An 11,971-nucleotide genomic window follows, 5' to 3' on the forward strand; every position below is an offset into this window, starting at 1 on the left:
CACACCTGCAAGGGGATCGCGCCTACCGATTCTCACCTTGAGTTCTCAACAAAATAATCTCACCTGTCATTGTAGCCCACCCCAGCGAGCTGTAGCGCTATGACACATTCATGCATCCCTTTGGCTCAAATTAGGGCCCAACATTTGTCACCTTTTCGCCGGGAGCGTACAGGCTAAGATCAGCGGCTAATGATTTATATTATTTTAAACATAAAGACAAATAATTTACAGCTTTTCGTCCATCCACTGCCAGTTCGAGAGGCTGTTTGACCATACTTCACCACGCTGGTCAGTGCGGGTTGGTAAAGGAGAGGTCCAGGACTCGCTTACGTTATTACTCGCCACTGATGTTAGCCGTGGCCGGGAATCAGACTCAGGTCGCTGAGTTCATAGTACGGTGTGCACCATCGATTATATATTCATTATGTAAGACGAAAGTTAACCTTCCAATGCAGAGGTGCAGATAAAAAGTGTTCTTAAATATACCATAACACTACTCACTCCGTCTATAATAATATACAATTAAAACTTTACTTCTCATATTCTGTGGTTCTTTCGGTAAAGTCACTTTATTAGAAAAAAAATCTACGTGACTTTACCGAAAGAACCACAGAATATGAATTCCTGCAGTTACGAAAGTTTTAAGTCAAAACTTTACTTCTCCCTCGGGGTCATCTCTATGATACAAAAACAACTCGCAGAATTAAATTCACGCGAACGTTCATCATTATTACGCGGGCCCCACCCGTCTTAAAACAATCATACGCGACTCACCGGGGAGTCACCTGTTCCCAAAGAACACCTTATTATTAGAATTGTTTTAATTTCTGTCCCAGTCTGGTTGTCTGCCCTTTCCCACCGTGGCTGGGGATGACCGCTTTCGTTTTCTCGGCCATGGCAGCTCAGGCAGACACGGGAAAAGTGTGGCTGCTGCTCCTCATCCTGTCTTTATCGACCCAGGCGTGACCACAGTGGGTGCGCGCTGCAGTTTGCGGTGTCTCTCTCCCCTTGGTCGTGTGGTTTTTTTTTATCCGGTTCCTCCGGGTTTTCCCTCCACGTGAAGAATCAACACGCGCTTAAGAGTATTTGCCTGCTATAAAATAATGTCCACGTTAAGATAAGCCACTTTGTTGAGCTATCATTACCGGCCAGGTCGCTTCTGAAAAATAAGCTAATAGCTCGGTCGCCTTCAACCTCGTAAGATTAAAAATAATTTAGTTACATTTGTACATTTCTAAAAGTGATTTGTTTACCTTTTCTATACTTTGCACTCGTATCGTGTATTTGCACTGTTTGTTGTTGTAACGTTATGACCCGCCACGACTGGACATCTGTGAAAAAGGGCTTTATAGCTCATCGGATTCCTCCAGTATGAATACATATTCTGATTCAGAAGGGTGAAGACCTCGCCAACAATTGGGATGATGTCAATAGAATGGACACCGAAACAAGTCTACATGTATTCTTAGTTCTTTCGGTAAAGTCACGTTGAAGGGAAACAATAAAATATATAAAACAACAACAAACAGTGCAAATACACGATACGAGTGCAAAGTATAGAAAAGGTAAACAAATCACTTTTATTGTTTTAAAATATTTTTATATATTTTATTGTTTCCCTTCAACGTGACTTTACCGAAAGAACTAAGAATATGAATTACTGCAGTCACGAAAGCTTTAAATCAAAAAGTCTACATGTATTTTACATTTCGTGAAAATAATTACAGTTTGGATATCATATACGCCTCTGATTGTAGTTCATTTGTTTCACCAGGAGGGAAATTCAAGAGACCCGGAGACCTCATTTGCAAGAGTAAACCTTGATGGTCTGTAAACGATGAAAGAAAAAGATGCCGATCAGAAAATGGTGATAAAAAAACAACACCAGTGCATTTATGACGCAGTGAACGAGTTTTACGTGAAAATAAAAAAGCCTCAAAAATTCCATCCCAATTGGAGACTGCGAGAGATGTGCAGTGGTTGGGCAGCCGTGTGACGTAGTGGTAACACTTGTGCCTTACACAGCAAGAAGCACATGGGTTCAATCCCACAATCGGGCACCTTTCTGCATAGAATGTGTGTTCTGTCCCTGTTCTAAATGGGTTTCCCAATTTCCTCTCATTTAATTTCCTCTCATTTTGGCCAAAAACATCTCAATACTCAAAACTTTACCTGCAAATTACTCAACTGGGATTACACAGCAACAGCCACATCGCACCCACTGCGAAAACTTGTCAAGGCCCTCCTACAAAAAGAGTATTGAGGCGCAGTGACACTTTCCTGGATAAACAAGCATTAGGACAATAATAATGACGTTACTGAAAAAAAATCATTTATGAATTACAGAACATGCAACAAGCAATAGTTGCGACAAATCTGTTTTTTGGAAAATATTAAGTTATCAAACTTGTTGTGTGGCTTTGTGACTTTAGTTGAGTTATTCCTCAAACTTCTAAGAGAAACCCCCAGCGGTCATCTCGTGAAATACGGATAAAAAAAATCTGACCCGCGATCACCCCCTGGAGGGAGAAGACCAACTGCATCTGCGTCAATCTGAGCTCGTTAACTGCCAGAGACAACCACACAAGGGGCATAAATAAACCCACACACATCGCTCTCACTCTAATCCCCGACGGGTGTGTGACAGGCTTAAATCACCCCGACGCACTTTCACTTGCCTTAAACCCTCACTGCGCTCGCTCTAGCCGTACCGTGAGACAACGAATATCGATTACTCGTAAAAAGTGGCAATTTCAAATAATCGGAAGCGTCTTCTTTGGTTCTTTCGGTAAAGTCACGTAGAATGAGAATAAAATAATAAAATAAAACAATAAAATTCTCACCACGTTCCGGCCACAACACAAGTGGCCTTCTTGTGTTGTGGCCGAAAAACCTGTGTTGTGGCCGGAAAAGTCGTGAGAATTTTATTGTTTTATTTTATTATTTTATTCTCATTCTACGTGACTTTACCGAAAGAACCAAAGAAGATGAATCCTTGCAGTCACGAAAGCTTTCAATCGAAATCGGAAGCGTTTTCTTACATTTACCATCATCATCATCATCAACCATGGTCCATCCGCTGCCGGATGAAGGCCTCTCTAAGCCGCCACCTTTCATGATCCTGCGATGCAAAAATCCACCGAGCACTTGGAGCGCTCTCATCGGCGCGCCATCTCCGCGGTACGCAAACCTCTGGGCTCCTTTCCCTTCCGTGGTTTGCCGCTTCTGAGTGATGACCCCGAAATAGAAATATTTTATAAATAAAATAAATGTATTTCATACCTACGTGACTTTGCCGAAAGAACCAAAGAGTATGGATTCCTGCAGCCACGAAAGCTTCAAATCAAGATGAAAATCAATTTATATTTTTATGTTGTTGTTGCAGATGTGACATTCGCCCCCTGCGCTCTGGTTGTTCCCCGGGCGGGATTCGCCGACGTTGCCACAGCGGCGACATTCGCGAGGGGTATTTTGAGATGCAACGCAGTGAAACGCGGATTTTCCCGAATTATTTTTACTCTCTTGGGGCCGTCCATAAATGACGTCACGCGCCCCGCCCCCGTCACACGGCGTCACAAAAAGTCAGACCCCCCTTAAATATGACGTCACAAAGCTCTGCCCCCCCCCCCAAATGTTTGTATAAAAAATGCTTCAAATCGCTTTAAACTATTGTCATTGTAGTGCGTATTTAATGTGGCGCTGCACTCTGATATAGGACAAAACATTTGTTCAAAAGTCTATTTAATTAAGTAGAATGTGTTGTCTATATTTATTTAAAGTTGCGCATTTTGATGTGACGTCACATTTCTCAAACCCCCCCTCGTCACACCTCGTCACAAATGTCTGACCCCCCCCCCCACCCCTAGGTGCGTGACGTCATTTATGGACGGCCACCTATCTCCACAAGTGAACTCATCGAGAAACCTCCAAGGGGCTTTCTCTCTAAACCAATGCGAAACACGAATCCTCGCTTCACTGTAGTAGTAGTAGTAGTTTTATTTTTAAGTAACCATCATCCGTCTTAGCCTTTGGCCGAAATGGCGACAATTTTGGTCCTGCCGCGCGCGTGCCGTGTTCGAGGCGTGGCCGCGCCCACTGCTTCAACACACCACGACACCTCGACACAACATTGTTTACACACACACACACTCGTGTACGGTAGACTTATGAAGATGCTGCTGCTGGTACACGTGGCACTTCAGAAGTGACGAGCGTATGTCCAGTTCGGTTTAAAAATAAAGAAAATCAGTGAATTCAGACGTCAACGTGCGCGCACGAATGGCCGTGGAGACTTCATGCGGGTGGAGGAAGGGGAGGGGGGCTAATTTAATCTGGGACTCCAGCCAGGACCCTCAGCTCCTATACGCAAAAAAGTGACGCTTTTATTTCATCCCGTTCCTCAATGCCCCCGGCGGCTTTGCAACTTCACCGCTGTGAATCCGAGGCTGGTTTCCCGACAAGCTCAGTGGTAAGAGCGCAGGAGGATGGAGCCCCTTCGGTATCCTGCTCGGGTAAGCAGTGAGCTCTCATCAGCCAGCTTGGCCGGGGATGCAGTTCATAGCATCCTGACTATTCTAATAGGGGGGGGGAGGGGGGCTTTTTCCCGCCTCCATGTGCCACCGACTCCATGTGCCACCGACTCCATGTACCACCGACTCCATGCGCCACCGACTCCATGTGCCACCGACTCCATGTGCCACTGACACCATGTGCCACCGACTCCATGTGCCACCGACTCCATATGCCATTGACTCCATGTGCCACTGACACCATGTGCCACTGACACCATGTGCCACCGACTCCATGTGCCACCGACTCCATGTCCCACCGACTCCATGCGCCACCGACTCCATGCGCCACCGACTCCATGTGCCACTGACACCATTTGCCACCGACTCCATGTGCCACCGACTCCATATGCCATTGACTCCATGTGCCACTGACTCCATGTGCACTGCCACCATGTGCACTGACACCATGTGCACTGACTCCATGTGCCACTGACACCATGTGCCACCGACTCCATGTGCCACAGTTGCTCTCGCACCGTGGGGGTTCGCAGGTTCGATCTCTCATGGCACTCGACGGTTGAAGCCCCAGGCACGTGAATCACCTCCCTCCCTCCCTCCCCCACTCCTCCGTCTTTGTCCACCCAGGAGTGACAGTGGGTGCGTTGCAGTTGATCGATTTGAAGGTCACGTGTTGGCGGTGGAAAGTCCGGATTTTAAGATGCACATCCCTCCAACCCTGTATTTTTTAAACCAAAAGTTGGAGGGTGCGGCTTTTGTTATATTTAATTTATTGCCCTTCCCCTGGTACCTCCGATTCGCACGGATGGCTACGTAGCATATTTGCGTAACTTTATTGGCGAGCGGCGAGCGGTGAGCGCTACGAACCGGGCGAGCCGAGTTCGAATCCCGCTCACGGCCACCAACACTGGTGACGATTGTTAGAACCAGTCCTGGGCCTTCCCTAGGTCGACTCGGCCTCAAATGAGTACCTGGTATGGTGTGTAAACATCAACATGAGAAAGACAAAAGGCAGCCGGGCGTGGAGCTGGCCACCCACTCCCTTGTGTTGCCGGACCGGCCTTCATATGCGCTCGCTAACAAACAACACTTGCCCCAACAATCTGTGAAGGCTATAAGGGAGATCTTAGTCTTTTATTACTTTATGGACATCTGGGCACACATTTGCGGGGCGCGTTTTACGTCCCGCGGCGTCTTACGATCCGGAGAATACGGGCATGACCTCGAAGACTACAGACAGACACGCAGACACACACCGGAGTCAGTGTACGAGACAAGGACGCAATCCCGGGGGTGTTGGATCGAGGAAACACCACCACCACCCCCTCCACGCCCACCACCACGACCATCCCCACCACCACCCCACCGCTCACGCAGCAGCCCCGCCCGTGTCTGTCACGCCGGGAATTCACAGCGCCACCCCTACGAGGCACGACGCGACTTGAGTGAGAGTCGCAGTGGAAGGCCTCTTTGGCCTTTCCTGCATTCGGTCCTTAGCGTGGGGGGGATGGGGGGGGGGGTCGAAAGGCCGGCGTTGGAATGGGCGCCGCGGTGTCGAGATGTTAACTCCCTCGCCTGGCCGACAGGAGGTCGTGGGTTCGATCCTGACGCCTGCTGTATATTTGGAGTTTGCGTGTCTCCCTCTCTCTCACCATCATGATCACGGTGGCGAGGCGATGTTAACTCCCTCGCCTGGTACGCAGGAGGTCGTGGGTTCGATCCCGACCCTGACTCCTGCTGCTGTTATTTGGAGTTTGCGCGTCTCTCTCGCTGTGGTCGCGTGGGTTTTCCTCCGGGTCCTCCAGTTTTTTCCCCTCCGCATTTAGAAACAACATCGCCACGCTATCAGACTATTTGGCTGCTGCTATGAATTTACACGTGACAAGCCACTTCGTTGAGCTATCATTTGTGATAACCAGGTCGCTTCTGAAAAAAAGAGGTACGTAGCTCCGTGGACCCTTACCTGGTAAGATAAAAAATAGTGTCCAGAGAGCCGGTGTCTGGTTAGGGCGTGGACACTTACTGACGTCGGTTGCACAGAGGCAGGGCAGTGATGCTGCACTCACAGAATCACCCCCCTCGCTCACCGAATCACCCCACTCACCGAATCACCCCACTCGCTCAACGAATCACCCCACTCACAGAATCACCCCCCTCGCTCAACGAATCACCCCACTCACCGAATCACCCCACTCTCTCAACGAATCACCCCAGTCGCTCAACGAATCACCCCACTCACAGAATCACCCCCCTCGCTCAACGAATCACCCCACTCGCTCAACGAATCACCCCACTCGCTCAACGAAACACCCCACTCGCTCAACGAATCACCCCACTCGCTCAACGAATCGCCCCACTCGCCCGCTCACTCACCAATTCACTCAACTCGCCCGCTCACCGGCTGTCAGTCGCCTCCCAGTCGCCTCCTTGTCACTCTGCTATCGCTACCACAATGGTGACTCTTGCCGTGCACTTCACTCGTCGATTCCTCCTCCGGGGTTGAGGAGGACTCGGTCTCGACCACACTGTGTTCAACCACCACCAACCACACTTCACGCCACAACAAAGACAGATCCCCTGTATAGCTTTAACAGACTGTTGGGACAAGTGCTGTTAGCGAGCACCTATAAAGGCCGACACGGCACACGAGGTGGATGGCCAATACCACGCCCGGCCGCCTTTGTCTCCCTAGTATCGATGTTTACACACCAGGTACTAATTTTAGGCTGAGTCGACCTAGGGGATGCCCAGGACCGGTTCAGATAATCGTCATTGGTGTTGGCCGTGAGCGGGAATCGAACTCGGGTGGCCGGGTTTGCAGCAGAGCGTAACACTAACCGCTCCCCACAATACACACTCACCCACACACTCACCACACGGCAGGGCACAACACTTCCCTTTCTGCTTCTTCCCATAGCGCTGCCCGACTTTGGAATTCCCTCGCGCCATCGTAGTCGCCTCTACCCCCAACTTCGTCTGACCTTAAGTGAACACGTGAACCCCTCCTCATTTGTCGGCACAGCGGCGGTTTGGTGTCCGCCCGATGGGTTCAGCAGCGGCCCGAGGCGAGACGCCCTGGTTCCTAGAGCTGAAACGGTGATGGGCGGCTGAACCTTTGCCGGCCCCGCGTGCCTGAAACGAAAAATAATTAAATCTGGAAATGACGAACAAAAAACCATCATCATCATCACCACAGAAAAAAAACCGCGCAGGCAAGGTCACGGATAAAGTGTGGCCGTGTCGCCCACCATTTCCACCTCCGGTCATTTCCAAAATTTCACGAACTTTTGTTCGCATTCACAATTTCCTCAATGGCACACATGTGGTATTCACATTAAGCATCACATTTATATGCTTTCTGGCACTACCCCCCCCCCATCCCGTCACATTCTTTCTGCCGATGAGCTCACGCAGAATCGCCTGAGACGCTGCTGAGAAAAAGAAATCGTTTCACAAAGGCCCACAGGCGGATGGGGGTGAATAGTAATTTAATTATTGAAGGTTAAATATAACCTTGTCTGTTACTTTTAAAAGTAATTTATGTCTAGGTATTTGTGCGGTTAAAGCCACAAATACAAAGATCTCCCTCACAGCCTTCACAGACTGGTGGGGAAGTGCTGTGAACGAGCACCTATGAAGAGGTGGGTAAATTTTGATTTAAAGCTTTCGTGACTGCAGTAATTCATGTTCTTAGCTCTTTCGGTAAAGTCACGTGACTTTACCGAAAGAACTAAGAATAAGAGATGGGTAGTCAGCACCACGCCCGACCGCCCTCATCTCCCCAGTGAGGATGTTTACACATCGCACCAGGTACTCATTTGAGGCCGAGTCTACCTCGGGGAGGCCCAGGACCGGTCCTGATAATCCGCTCACGGTCAACACCAGTGACGGAATCGAACTCGGGTGGCCGGGTTCCGCAGAGCGCAGCGTGGTGAACGTCTACGCGCGCGCGCACAGCAACGTCGAAATGCCACCGCATGAGGCCTCGGCCATTATTGATCGCTGAACCGAGCCTGCCATGCAAGGCACGTGGCTCCAGACGACGGGAGTTTAAAGGAGCGCCACGGTCCTGGGGGTGATTTGCCACGGGACGACAACCACCTTGTCAAGAACGCGCGCGCACACAGCGAGCAGGGATGCAGATCAGAACATTGTGCACGTACACAGCCCTTTTGATAATCCACTGCCGGATGACTAAAACATTAACCTTCACCACCCTGCTTCCGTTCATCTCTTAACACCCATCGCTTTTCCCCTAGACCATCCTGCTGCTGCTACTCCCTAAACCATTTCCCCCCCCCCCCCCCCCAGCTACGACCAGGTCTAGCCCTATCCCCATCACTATCCCAACCCTAACGCTACCCCTACCCCAACCCCTATCACTACCCATATACCTCCTGTCACCACTCCCACCTGTCCTCCTGTCCCCATAACTACACCACCACCACTTGTAACGACGCGATGCCCCGATCCACAAATACGAAGGAGACATCACAGCGGTACACTCCGCTACTGCTCCTGACGCAGGGCCAATGCGTGAAGGGTCACGTGTTGTACAATCGTCTCTCCTAGGGGGCAACGTTGTTGAAGGTGTCGAGGTTCCTGTTATTTGTGGTCGTGCACCCCTTTCGAGCGCAGCGTCGCCAACCCAATTGGTCGCTCGTCGGGAGTGCAATCTCGGCCCAACCGAGCAGGCGGCATCTTGAGATCTCACGAGGTTCGGGTGCAATTCTGGCCGACTTGGGTTACGGGACACACGAAAAAGGACAACACGGAACTGTTGGTGACAAATAAAGTCTTGATCGATCATCGCATGGGGGTTGAGTGAGGGATTTGTGCAAATCCGCTGCGTCACCTGAAAAATAATAAGCAGAGGACTTAATGCAACGAAGACGATCGTGGGTGAGCTTAAAGCAGTGGTTCTTAACCTTGTTGGAGGTACCGAACCCCACCAGTTTCATATGCGCATTCACCGAACCCCTCTTTAGTGAAAAATAAAATGTGATTTTTTTCAAATTCAAGACGTAGATATGTTTTTTACTGGTACACAAAATGAGCCGTGCATGAACATTACCTTGTTCAAAGAATAAAACCAACACAATGCATAAACTCACAACAAATTACATACCTGGAAATCAATGTGACTTCTGCTGTTGCCTTTGAGAGATCAGTTCAGATATGCGTGGCTTCACCTTGGCAAGTGCCACTCTCATGTCATTTTCACAGCAAAGTCTGTTCCTTTTCTTCGTTTTTATGTCCAGCATCCTCGAAAAGGATTGCTCACAAAGATATGTTGTAACAAATGGTATTAAAAAATCCAGGGCTTTCTTAGCAATAACTGGATACTTGTTCATTTGTCGACACCAAAACGTTGAGAGCGTTGTTGTTCTGAAGAGTTGCTGTTGAACCTGGCTCTGCTGAATTTCAATGATTTCGTCGAGGAATTCATCATTGACATCTGCTGTTTCAACAGCAAACGTGAACGGCTGTCTCACCCATGCTGGATATGACTCTCTTGTAGGGAAATATCCGTCGAGAGACTTTGCAAGCTCATCTAAGTGCGTGGCAATTGTTTGCTTCAGTTCCGTGGATACAGAAATATCTCCGATTCCAGACACATCTTCGATCTTACTTGCACAGTCGTCCAGAAGCGGGAAGTTTGCGAAGTTATTGTTCTCTGTTCGTCGTTTCCATAACGGTAGCTTTTTTTGAAAAGCCTTCAGGTGTTTTTCCGCTTCCATGATATTGACTCCACCACCCTGCATCTGCTGATTGAGATGATTGAGAGCTGCGAATATATCAGCCATGTACGCTAAAATGAGAATGAACTCAGGATTTTTGAAGCAATCTGCATGGCAGTGTTGGTGCTCTTGCAAAAACAGGGCTAATTCCACACGCATGGCAAAAACACGATTCAGCACCTGTCCCCGGGATAACCACCGAATATTAGAATGGAGCAGAAGTACCTCAAATTCAGAGCCCATTTCTTTACACAGCTCACTGAAGATGCGGTGCCTCAGAGCACTTTTTCGCACATAGTTCACACATTCCACCACAGTTTTTAATACTTCTGCCATTTTTGGAGGTAAGGTTTTTGTTGCCAACGCATGCCTGTGCAGAATACAATGCGTCACAATGATCTGTGGTGCATCGGCCTTTACTAGCGCACCAAAACCAGACTTTCTTCCCAGCATGACTGGAGCTCCGTCCGTACAAACTGCAGAAACCATATTCCATGAAAGATTGTTGTCTCTGAAGAAGTCATCCACAAGCTTCTTCACATCGGCTGCCTTCGTTGTTGTTGTAAGAGGCTTACAAAATAAAAAACTCTTCTTTTATCATGTCGTCTTTCACATAGCGTACAAAAACAGCAAGCTGGCTTAGATCAGAAACGTCTGTGGTTTCGTCGAGTTGAAGGCTGAATTTTGCCGGGCTTGAAATCAGATCCGCGACTACTTGAGCCAAGATGTCTTTACTCATGTCTTCTATTCTGTCACTGACGGTGTCATTTGAAAGGGGAATTTGGGATAATTTACCTTCGGCCGCTGTTCCGAGTATCAGATTCGCCATCTTTAATGCAGCTGGTTTCACAAGTGTTTCACCAATGGTGTGTGGCTTGCCCTGCTTTGCGATCAGGTAAGCAACTTCGTACGATGCTGTCAGGATCGGTTTGTTAACAGGTACAAATCCAAGAGCAGGCAGAGTGGCCCTTTCATCGAATCTGGCTCTCTTCACCCTGAATTCAGCAAGTGTTGTGTTCTTGTATTCCCCGTCTCCATGCAGCTTCAAGAAGTGTTCCTTTAGTTTTGCCGGTGCAAGACTAGAGTTGCTCAACTTGGCGTTGCAAATCATGCAGATAGGACGCTCACTCCCATCACGTTCCGTGATACATGAGAATCCATGTTGTACATATTCGTCCGACCACTTTCTTCTTTTGCCCGACATAGTTAGTATGGATAAAATATTAAAGAAATCACACGACGTACGACAACAACAGTCACACGTTGACTACTGAGTACGCACTAAATTCCCCGCAGCGCTGATTGGCCAAGCAGTGTAGCATGATCATCTGCAGCCAGTGATGGCCAATCGGGCCGTGTGTGTCATCACAAATTTACACAATAATTCAAGTGTGTCCGGACCTCCGTGGCGGGGGCTCTGCCGAACCCCTGAGATCGACTCACCGAACCCCTGGGGTTCGATCGAACCCAGGTTAAGAACCACTGGCTTAAAGGAACCAGCGCAGGTCGTAGCATCGACAGGTGTCACCTGGGAAGTGTTTCGGCTCACGGAGCGGCACGAGACCGTGACGAATATGGGCCACTGGCTAAACCGACGTCTCACTGACATGGGACGGACTGAGGACTCAGGGCAGCAGAGGCGGCCGAACGGCGCAGAGGTTAAACAGGCTTCTCTCGTGTTCAGCGGGTTTATGGGCTTAG

The sequence above is a fragment of the Petromyzon marinus genome, chromosome 24 (assembly GCF_048934315.1).
Source record: "Petromyzon marinus isolate PM22_M1 ecotype Great Lakes invasive population chromosome 24, UKy_Petmar_22M1.pri1.0, whole genome shotgun sequence".
Taxonomy (NCBI): domain Eukaryota; kingdom Metazoa; phylum Chordata; class Hyperoartia; order Petromyzontiformes; family Petromyzontidae; genus Petromyzon; species Petromyzon marinus.